The 12482-nt window shown below is 39.9% G+C and overlaps 1 protein-coding gene across 1 annotated transcript in view; it reads left to right on the forward strand.

The window, feature by feature from the left end:
* The first annotated feature begins 11895 nt into the window (after nt 1-11895).
* Nucleotides 11896-12482, forward strand: part of LYN (LYN proto-oncogene, Src family tyrosine kinase) — a 144911-nt gene continuing 144324 nt past the window's right edge. Inside the window, exon 1 of the mRNA XM_036756170.1 lies at nt 11896-12257. The gene's annotated coding sequence lies outside the window, so the exon portion shown is untranslated. The remainder of the gene's footprint in view (nt 12258-12482) is intronic.

Consider the following 12482-nt stretch of genomic DNA (forward strand, 5'->3'; position numbering starts at 1 on the left):
CCTAGCAGTCTTTCCGAGCTAGGTTGTTATTGTTCAGCCTTCATTTTTGAAGAGGACCAATGACACCACCAGTTTGATATCTTGACTTGCTATGAATGGGATTTAAGTGAGGCAGAGATGCACACAGTCATCAGCCTCACTCTCTTCCAGAGTCACTGAAGTCCAATAGCAAGACAAAAGTCAAGATGACTGGTGATGGCCCTGGATGCAGTGGATGACTTTGGCGTCTTCAATGTCTGACCAAGCTCTAAGAGCTCCACAGCACCTGCTTCAGCCTATTCTGTGGCTGTTGGAACAAATTGCTCTCCTCCACTCTTTCTGGGGAAGTCTTCACATTCTTGGGGTAGACATCCCCCTAACTCACCAACAGGTTTGAGGCCTGTCAGTTATCCTAAACCTGGTTTAGTCCCCCTGCTGAGATGGTTTTACCAAGGTGTGGGTGCTGTGCATTCTACAGCTTCTTGGAGCCACAGGTTTGAGTGAAGGTGAACACCCAAAGTGGATGAGGAGCCCTGAAAAGGACTTGGCAAGTCCTCACACCAGAGGTGCTTAGTTATGTAGAGAACCTTAGTTATATATAGCAACTTGCTATTCTTTCAGTAAATCTAGAAATACTTTCTGCAATTCCCATATTCGTTTCCATTTGTAGTTCAGTTTTTAAACTACATGAGTAATTTAATTTTAAGATGATAATCAAGTTTCTTCTGATAGTAAGAGTGAATACTTTCTTAACATCTAACTTTACTGAATCTTATTTTCAACTTTGTAATTCTGACCCATACCTTACAACTGGATTTTAAAATGTAGCTGAACAAACCACAAATAGTATCAACAAGGAAGAGGCTGTGATATGATAGTTATACTTTTAGTATAGTAGCATCCTTGGAACTTTGTAATAACATAAAAACAAATGGGACTTCTCAGGAACGTTATATATAAACTTACTGAACTAACAATGCAAGACACACCCAGAGTTAGGAGCCATATCTTACCAGAGTTTGTATCTCCCTGATACCAGATAGCCCAATTTGGACCTTTCTAATGAAAGAGGCCTGGAATGGGGTAGTAGGATAGATACATTGATATAAACTGCCATTTTAACTATTGGATTAACATATATCAGTCATAAGGCACCAAAGAAACTGTAGCAACTCAGGTGACCTTCATTGTAAGGATTATTTATGAACAGTATATTCATAAGGTTTTTGTTCACGGTCATAGTGCTGCATGAAAGTGGTAAATTTGTAAAGCATATCTGAGGCACTTGTTTACTCCCAACTATAAGAGAAGGTAAGACTGTGCATGAGTGAGCCAATCCACTCAAATTGATCTGCAGTACTAGGCAGAGCCGATCAATCTCTGAGTTGGATTTGTGCTACTATGTATTCCAAGATGAGAGTAAAAAATGGGACCAGGGAATGTCTACACTGTCAATATGTCCTTGCTGTATCCTTTTCACTACTGGTTTGCTTTGGTATCAATAAATAAATCCAATCCCAATGATCCCAGATCTCTGAGGAAGAAATCATCCCACTCCCTAACCTAGTATAGGTTTGCTAAATGTGAATGGTGTCACTTTCCCTCATATTCTCAGCCAAACCGTAACTCTCCCCTGAGGACCTAACATAGTGCTAGACTAGATGTTAAATAAATGTTTGCTAAATACAACTAATGTTTCCTTTATTCTTTTTAAAGTTGTGAGCAGATAACTGTGTTATATGAGCAAAACCCTGTGGTCAGAGCATTTATGAGTAGTATCATAATTAAATATAACACAAGAAAGTTAATGTGACCACATAGTTGACAATACACATAATTGTTCCTTTATTCCCTGGTAATTATACATTAATAATGTTGAAAATAGTAGTGATTTTTATACAACTAAACTCAGTTCTCACAGTTTTTATTTTCTCTAATTTTCTGGTGACCATAAAAGTATGAATGTTTTCATTTATTCAGTTTATTCCTTATCTTTCTCTTCATTTCAAATTCCCAAACTTGTACTCCTACGTTCTATATCTGACTTCTGGGAGCCCAGCTGAGAGCTTCCTTATATCCAACCACTATGCTCCTGACCATGAAGGTTAGTCATTCATGAGAGAGGACAGAGAATAGAGGATTTTAAATTCCCAATATCCGCAGTCATGGGTCAGAGGGAAGGGTGGGGGCGGTGAGGAAGCTGCTGGGAGTCATAGGAAGAATGCCAGAAGAAATAGGTTCAGAAAGGGAAAGCACTAAAGAAAAACTTCACTTATTTTAATGCTTGGCCTAGAGCTGGCCTTGCCTGTTCTCTTCCTAATTAACAAGGCAATTGCCATTTACTTTTTGTCTCTTCTTCTTCCCACCTACATGCCATCATTTGCTCTGCCTGAAGTAGTGAAAGGATGGCAGTGGGTGAATCACCATCTCCATGGTGACATTTAATCAGGGGTAGGGACAGGGAAGGCCAGGGCAGGGAAAGAAAAGGACAGGATCAAGTTGGGACCTCCAACAAGCAGCCCACAGATGAGGAATGACCTGTGTCAATTAGTGACTGGCATGCAAAATTTTTACTACCAAAGATCTTTATTTTTGCAAACCTTTATAAATTCAAAGAACACATTCCTCCTTCTCTCTTCACTCTGATCCTTCAATCCTCAACTCTCTTTCTCTTTAGCACTTGAGCCAAGAACTACTACTTTATTTTACCAAATTTGAAGGATAGGGAATAAGAGACCAGCAGGAGACAAGTCAGGCTCTATGTTCCAAAGCTATAACCAGAAGAAACTGGTGATACACTGATAGCTGGCCCTATTGCTCTAGAGAATGAGTTTCTAGCAGGTTATTTTCTATACCTTACCACCTTTCATAAAATCATATTAAAAACTCAACTTATCAAATGGAGGAGTAGGCCAGTCAGCCTGTGCCTGACAATTCCAACCAAAAACTACCACAAAACTAACGGGTTCATGCCAGAATACTAAAGGGGCACTGAGGCTGAAAGTGTTCTATTTACCTACTATCATCAAAGGGGCTACTTCTAACTACCCAGACTCTTCCCCTCTAGTGGTCAGCAATTTTCTACTTCTTTTTGTTTTTCCAATCCCACTGATCCCAAATCTCAGAGGGAGAAATCACTCCACTCCCTAAAACCTGCCAACCATCCGCTTGTCTTCTTTTCCGTCAACTCTATCCCTTCCACGTGCCCTCTGAAATTACATAATAAACAATACAGAACAAAACAATGAACAAACTCATGCGGTTGCAGGTTCCCCACCCCTGGTATCAACTGTCCCCCATGCCTGGAATACCCTGTCCTCTTGCTTTTGCAAGTTTTCTTTTCCTTTAGTTTCTTTCTTAAGAGTCTGTTCAAATTTCACTTTCTGCTGTTGCTTTGTAAGACTTCTTGATTCTTTTTCTTAAGCATGCTTTGTCTCTGCAAATAGAGACAAAGGCAATCACTCTGTGTTCTACATGTTAATATTGTTGCAACAAATAAACTATCAACAAGTGTTTAGGAAATGAGCCCCCGGTGCTCAGCATTGCTGTACAAGGTGCTGTGGAGACACAGAAATTGTATCATCCCTGTCCTTAAAATCCAGGTCTGTCCCACATGGACAAACACAAACAACACAAGACAATAAGTGCTAAATTGGGCAGTACTGACTGCAAATAAGAGAGGAAGAATTCAGTAGTTGTTGTTCAGCCATGACTGACTGTTCATGACCCCATTTGTGGTTTTCTTGGCAAAGATACTAGAGTGTTTGCCATTTCCTTCTCTAGCTCATTTTACAGATGAGGAAACCAAGGCAAACAGGGTGAAGTGACTTGTCCAAGGTCACATAGCTAGTAAGTATCTGAGACCAGATTTGCATTCAGGAAGATGTCTTCCTGACTCCAAGCCTAGTACTCTATCCACTGCACCACCTAGCCGCCCCATTCAGAAGGACAGAAGGGGTTAAATGAGGACTGGAACAGTAAGGGAAGGCTCTGTAGAGAAGGTCAGTTTTCTACAGAGTAACAACAACTTCAATATTCCAGGTATCCATTGATGTCACTGGTGATTCCTCCAATGATGTAGATGGTAACTCATTTATTAGTGCAGGGGTTCTTAACCTGGAGTCCACAGACACCAAAGTTGTCTTTGGATAAATTTTAGGGTGTCTGTGAACTTGATTCAAAAATATTTTAATAACTAATTCATTATAAGTGGTTTCCTTTTTAATCCTGTGTATTATATTGTATGCATTTAAAAATATTTTTCCAAGAAAGGGACCATAGGCTTCAGCAGTCTGCAGAAGGGGTCTATGACACAAGAAAAGGTTAAGAACCCCTGGATTAGCAGATGGCTTAATGAGGTACCTTTATCACCTGGAGAACAACCCTTTGGTGATGAGCCTCTTCAAATTCCTCTATAGTAGTCTGAGGATTACTGAAATACTCTACATCTCTGGTCTGAACTCAGAGTCTTTATGGTTTAGCAGTAATTGCCAAAGCTTTTATTCCATAATCATAGTCTTTAAGAAGGACCCAGAGCCATTCTTCTATCATGATGAGGCACCAAGGTAAGTACTTCAATGGGTTTAAAAATAATAATACTTCATATGAGTTTGCTTTCACATAGAATTTCATATCATTATCCCTTCCACATCCCAACTTTCCCCATCACAGTTTCAATATATCGAGGGTTGGCATAAGAAATTAAACGGGAATTTTGGGAGTTTTGCAGAAGCTGCTGATGAAGGAAAGACAACTCAGAAAAGTTTAGAAACTCGGAAATACATAAAATACATGTGTAGTATTGTATAATATCAACATATTTTATCTTTTAATACCATAATAATTCAGACTTCTTCTCTGGTACAAAGGGAGGGCCAAAAATTTACTCAGATTTTGCAGATTTTTGGTGGGGGAGCGGTCCCTACTTCTAACCCCATCGATGTGGAAGGGATAACTGTAGCTTAAAAAGCACTTACCTTCTTGATGACCTTCTAGCACAGTTACCATGAGCATTCCTATTTTAGAGATTGGGAGACCAAGGCTCAGAAAGGCAAAGTCAAAATGCTAGCAAGCAGGAGAACTTGGAAATCAATGCCTTTTGATCCCAAATCTCTTGTTCTTTATGTTATGGCATACTACTTCCAGAATGGATAAATTTGAGATAGATACAGAAAGAAGGAAAGCATTCCAGGCAAGGAGACTAAAGTGAGAGCATGGAAATGAGGCTGGCTTCTCTGTCTTTTTTTTGGTGACTTCTTGTCTTTCTCCAGCCCCTGAAATATGGGTGTCCTCCAACTTTCTGTTCTTGGCCCTTTTCTCTTCCTTCGTTATACTCACCCTCTTGCTGGTCTCATCTACTTTTGTGGCTTTACTCATCGACTCTCTACATATGACCTGAAGATCTATAACTCCAATCTTTAAGCAAAGTATTAATTCCTTATATACAACTGACTGCATAGCTCTACCTGGAAATCCTACTAGCCCCTAAAAATTAATATGTCCAAAATAAATTCATTGTCATCTTTTTTCATGAAATCTGCCCTTCCAACTCACTTTTTCTGTTGGTAGCACCATTATCTTTCCAGTCACCTGGGCAAGGTCATTTTTTTACTCTTCTCTCTTCTTTACCCTAACACATCTAAGCAGTTTCCAACTCTTGTCATTTTTACCTTCACAATCTCTCTCACATATATCCCCCCTCCCTCCAATTCCATATTCCTTTATCTCTTCTCACCTATATTACCTGTAATTTAGGCAAAAGAATTTGGCCTTCTAATTAGTCCCCTTTCCTTCAGTCTATCTGCTCGGGAAACCCATTCTTTACATCTCTTAGCCATTCCTTTATTTAAAAAGCCCTGAACCAGATGGGACCTTATAGAACAGGAAATGATTCATCCCCCTTATTTTGCAGGTAAAGAACCTAGGGTCCAAAGAGGTTGAGTGACTTGTCCAGAGTCAATCACCTCATAAAGAATGGAATTGGAATTCTAATTTAGGTCTCATGACTCTCCAAATTAGTGCTATTACATACTGATTAAATTAAAAATCCCGATTCTGAGAATGAAGAACTGGACAATCTGTCTCCAACCTACTTTTCCGGCCTTTCTTTGACTTTAACCTACTCAGCATTCCAACCAGTCTGGACTGTTCTCTTTATCCAAATCACATCTCATCCCTTCCTATCTCTGTGTCCTGGCTTATGCTGTCCCATCCCACCTCCGTACAGTGCAACAGATATCCCCTCTCCACCTCTGTTTGTTGATATTTCTTGCTTCCAGGTCTAACTCTAGTGCCTCTTCCTCTGTGAAGCTTTCTGTGATCTCTTCTTGATATACCCTCAAGATGAAAGCGATCTTTACTTCCTCAGCTTTCTCATAATACTTTGCCTGAACCTCTTACAGAGCAATATGGATGCACAAGGAACTAATCAACCAATTTAGGTGTTTAAACATTCTATATGGAAGATAAAGATATGAGCACATAACAAAAGTTGAATACAAGAAAATGTCATAATCCTAAAAACATAATGTGATGAATGACAACAGTGACAACAAAAACTTTTTTAAAAAGTAGCTGTACTGGTAGTGAGACATATCTACAAACAAGCAAATAAACAAGGTAAGATTACTTCTTGGGTTATATGTGATGACAGAGTAAAGGTAAATCTACTCAATTTTTGTTTTCTTTGCCAAAGAGAAAGATCTTTAAATTGAGAAGGGGAGGAAAGAAAAAAGTGGTTAATATCTCCTGGTTGAAAACAAAGATCAGTGAGGAAATGGTATGAAAATATTTACTATTGTTAATAAATTCAAGTCATTAGGCTGAAAAAAGCAATATATTCCAGGGCTTTGAACATGGTGAATGGGACTACTGAACTACTTCCTATCAATGGCCTTTGAAAAATTATGGAGAACAAGGATACTCCAAGATGAGAATATGGCAAATACAGTCTTGATTTTTTTTTATGAGAAGGGGAGAGAGTTTACAAACCCCAAGCTGGCAAGCTTGCTCCTGATCAAATTCTAGGATGTCTTCTTAAAGAGATGGTTTGTGAAGCTAGGGGAAGGGGAAGGTGGTAATAACAAATAGTCAGCATTTCTACACGGCAATCTAGTTTCATTTCTTTTCCTTTAAATGTACATGATCAATAGATAGGCAGATGGCAAGAATATTCTACACGTAGTATACATAGATTTTAACAAAGCATTTGATGGAGTGTCTAATGCTATCCTTGTGGTCAAGAGGGAGCTGTTTGGATTAGATGATACTACAGTTATGTAGATTCAGAACTGGTTGATTAACTGGACTCAGACAAGTCATTAATGAGTTGATGTCAGCTTGGAAGAGGTCTCTTGGAAAGTACCCCAGGGATCTGGGTCTTCAGCTGTCGCTGTCTTTTTTGCCGTCTGAGAACAGCTTACTAAAGAATGGAGAGCTACTTCATTAGAATGCATACTTGTTTGTATTCCATTCTCAACTATGAAAGAGGAAGTCAGTAGGACTGTTAGTCCATTTAATTAATTATCAGCACATAAACCTCAAGCAGGAACTAAAAATTATACTATGTAGGGCCCAGGATTGAATAAGAAGAAGACTGTACACTGGGTAGTTTAATACTTTGTATACAACAGATATTTAATGAATGCTTATCAGATTGAATTGATTATATTTGATAAATTTAATCATGCTTTCAAGAATCCCAAGCTGATGTTCAGTAAAAAAAACCAAAAAACCAAAAAAACACAATCATTTAAAAAAAAAAGTATTCTCCCAGTAATGTTGCATGGTTATAAATCTTGAACATAATCTGCAAAGGATCAGCATTGTGAATGACACAAAGGCCAATGGAGAGACATATGCAAATAGAAAGCAATGTATTTCCATTAGTGACCTTTGAAGAAGTGGCAAAAGTTATTGAATTGCGTAAACGTGTAACACGTGATCAGAAAAAAGGGCAGGCTGATAGTGTATGCGATAACAGATAGATATCTTGACTGCTTCACTGGTACCCATGAAATATAAAAAGACCTAGAAGAAAGCCTCCAGAATATTGGGATGATGCTCTGTGGAAAATTTACAGGAAGACATGAACAAAACTTGTTCAGGATGAGAAGACGTGGATGAGTTGTGATCTGAACTGATGGATTTGATACTCCACTGAAATATTGAGATGAATACATCAAAATACTTAAGTGTCTTCTTGTGTTCTTATTTGGAAAGACCACATCTGAAGTACTGTGTTCGGTCTGGGGCATCACATTTTAGAACAATACTACTGTCTAACTGGAGCAATGAGAATGGTAAGAGGGATAGAAAATCAAACAACGTTAGGCTCTGAAGTTTTTAGCTTAGAGAACACTTACGGAACCACAAAAGCTTCAAACATTTGAAAGATTGTCAGGCGGAAGACAGATTATACTTGTTCTTTTTGGCTTGAGGGCAAAACTAGGAGCAACATGTGGAAATTGTAGAATGGAATTTTGATGATATGGGGAAAAACATCCTAACTTTCAGACACACACACACACACACACACACATATATATATATATATATGTATATATATACATATATATGTGTATATACATATATATATATATATGTTGTCCCTGAAGATTGAAGGTTCCCTTTTACTGAAAGTAGGTGCTTAATAAATGTTTGTTGAATTGAATTAAATTGAACAAATCAGATGAAGATGAAGATGCTACAATCTAAATTGTGGCGGAGATTATTATTAAGATATCGGAGATTCCTTCCAACCCAGATTCTGTGACATCTTATTCTTCTTTATAGCCTAGGTATAACTCAGGAGGCAGCAGGGTATGTTGGCTAGAGAACTAGACAGAGTCAGGCACAAGACCTAAAGACATTTTAGGTATGTGATCCTTGGCAAGGTATTTAACTGCTCTCAGCCTTTGTATCCCTCCCTGTAAAATTGGTATAATAATATCTGCAGTGTTTACCTCACTGGGTTGTTGGGAAGATACCTTATTTGTAAAATGAGAAAAATTACGTGTTGCATTTGCCTCAAGGTTGTTGTGAGGAAAATAATGAAATCATCTGTGATTCACAAACCCTGAAGAGCTATAGAAATTATAATTACTTTTCAAATCCATTGATTCTTGTCATAGCTATCTGATCACTTTGTATCCCCAGTTCCTTGATTAGAGGTCTTTTACATATTAGACCTGGTGATGTTAAAATTATGGATGTCTGAGAGTCATGCAGAAGAATTTAAGGTAGTATCGAAACAGGAAATGAGGCAGGTAGATTATGCACCTCTATTAGTAAAAAATAAAATTTTAGCATGCGTTCTCAAAATAGTTATTTAAGCTATTAAAACTGCACTAAGACTTTGGTATACACTGCACGTATATTTATAAATTAATGTACTATTGTATTAATATATTATGTACATAAAACATGGCAAATAAAAATAGAAATTAAAAAGATGAAATAAGCAATATTTTTAAAATATTTTAAAGTTTCTCTCTTTTTTTGTTTGTTTTTTGCAGGGGGAGGGCAGGGCAATTGGGGCTAAGTGACTTCCCCAAGGTCACACAGCTAGTAAGTGTGTCAAGTGTCTGAGGCCGAATTTAAACTCAGGTCCTCCTGACTCCAGGGCTGGTGCTCTACTCGCTGCCCCATCTAGCTGCCCCTAAAGTTTCTCTCCTAATGATATAAAAAAACCTTTTTATTCCTGAAAATAGTATGATTGAATATGCTTCATTATTAAAAAAAAAAACTTTCTATGTCCCAGGGAACAGGGTAGACTTGTAATGGTTAGTATTCATTAAATTAATTTGATCTACATGGCTAACCAAGCTGATGAATTTCATGTTTGGTTACTTTTCTATTGAAAGACGTGCAATGCCACAATCAAATTAATAGGTCATAGCTGATAGTGAGCAGAACAGCTTTTCAGCAGGAGTCATGTTTCTTGGTATATTGACATTCACTATAAACAAAGCAGCAACAAAAGCAAAAGTGAATTGCCTCTGATTTCATTTTAGCAGCAAGTTTTCCAAATAAATCCATTCCTCTTCCTTTCCCTGATTCTGCTTAATGCATTATATCACACCTTAATTTTCTATTCATGTTTGGATATTTTTGTTGTGTTTTTTGTATGAGCATGAGAAACAGCAAGACCAGTTTGGCAGGACCTTAGAGTACATGAAGGGAAGTAATATATAATAAGACCAGAAAGGTACATTAGGGGCCAAGTTGTGAAGGGCTTTAAATGCTAAACAGAAGACTTGATACTTGATCCTAGAGGTAACAAATAGCTGTTGGAGTTTACTGGGTACCAGAGATGACTTGGTCAGATCTAAGCTTATGGAAAACCATTTAGGCATGTGTGGGAGGATGAATTGCAGTAGGGAGAGATAAGGCCAGGAAACCAATCAGAATCCCATTAAACGGTTCAGATGAGAGATGATAAAGGCTGGAAATGGGGTGATGGTTGGTATGAGAGGAGAGAATAGAGAAGGGGACAAAATGAGAGATGATGTGGGTCAGAAAGGACAAGATTTGTCAGCTGCTTGAATGTGTGGAATAAATGAAAGTGAGAAGTCAAAGATGACACCAAGGTTTCAAACCTGGATGACTGGAAGGATTGTGATGATCCTTAACAGAGATAGCAAAGATAGGAAGAGGGTTGGATTTCCAGGGAAAGATAATATAATGAGTGCGATCTGTGATGCCAAAAGCAACCCATTCATGTGGGATAATCCTGTGAAATTTGTTCTATCCCAAAGGAAAAAGGAAGAAAGGGAAGGACAGGGCTCTTCATCTATTACTTCCCTGAAGTGGGGAGCCTACCTTCTTAGGGGCTGCTGTCACAAGAAAGGATCTGAAGGAAAGGGGTGTGGGTATGCTAGGAAGCTTGGGGCGATTTTCCTAAAGGCACCTGTCTAGTTGGGCTGTCAGGGTCTCCTTTGGGGTTGGGTTATAACTGCCCAGAGGGGCAGAAGAAGGATTGTCCAGAACTTTCACAGCTGAGGGAGTGTTAGGCTGTAATGAGTGGCTTTAATCGAAGGGAAATCCTACAACTAACTACTGGAAGGAGGGTGGGATATGATCTAGAGTCACGGTGGAGTGAAAGGAGCACTGATGAAAACATGGATTCAAATCCAGACTCTGCTTCACCTATGTAACGGCGGGAAAACCATTTAATTATTTGGGTCTCAGGTATAATGGAACGTTATGTGCTCTAGCGTTCTAACTTCCATCCGTTTTCCTTCTTCTTCTTTTTTTTTAACCGACCTGTCATTTTATTGGATTGAGGAACTTTCGCCGTCCATGCCTAGCTGCACCCGCATAGCAATTTATAGCCTTCGAGGTTACCTGGGCTACTGAGGAGTCACTTGTCCAAAGTCACACAGCCAGTATGTGTCACACACGACTTGAACAGAGTTCCTCCTGGCTCTGAGACCAGTTCTCCAGCCACGATGCTGCATTTCATGATTTCAATGTCAAACCCTTCTTGTTCCTTTTCCCCTGTATCAGAGGCAGCATGGTGTAGCAGAAAGAACCCCAAAATGATCAAACCTGAGTTCAAACCCTGTCTCTGCCACTAACTACTCAACCCCTCTGTAACTTTATCTGTAAAATCAGGGGTGTTAGAGTGGTAGATACTCTCCCAGGTCTCTTCCAGTGCTAATTCTATGGATATGCCCCCCGCCCCCATTTGAAAGTCTCCGAGCTGCAGCTTCAATCTGGTGACCAGTCTTCACTTGGCTTTGCCCGAGTTTCCTTTTTTTTTTTCTTTTTAACTTTTTTCTTCTCTAAATTCCCCGGGATGGTCACATAGAAGAGTAAAAGTTTAAGCCAAGAAGACCCAACGGACACCTCCCCCATTGAAGGCTGTGTATGCAAATCGAAATACCAGGAAGTAGCTGGGAACCTCTCAGCCAACCCCCTGAAACCCAGTTTAGTTCCTCTCTGGCTGCCAGGGGCTGGGTGCGCGAGCTTGCCCTGAAACTCTGGGGCTGCTCTACACTTTTTCCTGGGCCAGGGAAGAGCGGCCACCCCTCAATCCCTGGTGGGCCTCCGACAGCCACAGGAGAGTAGGGGTTTCCCCCTTTCTGTCTGGAACCATTGAAACCTTTCTCCCGATCCCCGTCCCCTTTTCTCCTCCCTCTCCCTCTCCCTTCTTCCCCTTCCCCAAAGCCTCCCTGGGCTTCGCCTCCCTCACTCCCTTCCCCACTCCTTCCTAGGACTGGGCTGAAGTCACCGTGGAGCTCCAGCGCGGCAGCCCAACTTTCCAAACCAGGAGGGTGAGTAGCGGAGCGGGATCGTGGGACTCGGTGGGTCGATGCGGGTGGGATGGGAGGAGGCGGTGTCTCAGGGAGTGGCGCCCCGGGCTACTTAGAGAGGAAAGCTTTTGGTCGGGGCTCAAACTGCAGGATACAGATTTGCACAAGTCAGCAAACATTTATCAAGCGCTTACTGTGTGCTGGGAGAACGGTATTGAGACGAGGGCCGAAAATACTGGCGATTGG

The sequence above is a fragment of the Trichosurus vulpecula genome, chromosome 1 (genome assembly GCF_011100635.1).
Source record: "Trichosurus vulpecula isolate mTriVul1 chromosome 1, mTriVul1.pri, whole genome shotgun sequence".
NCBI lineage: Eukaryota > Metazoa > Chordata > Mammalia > Diprotodontia > Phalangeridae > Trichosurus > Trichosurus vulpecula.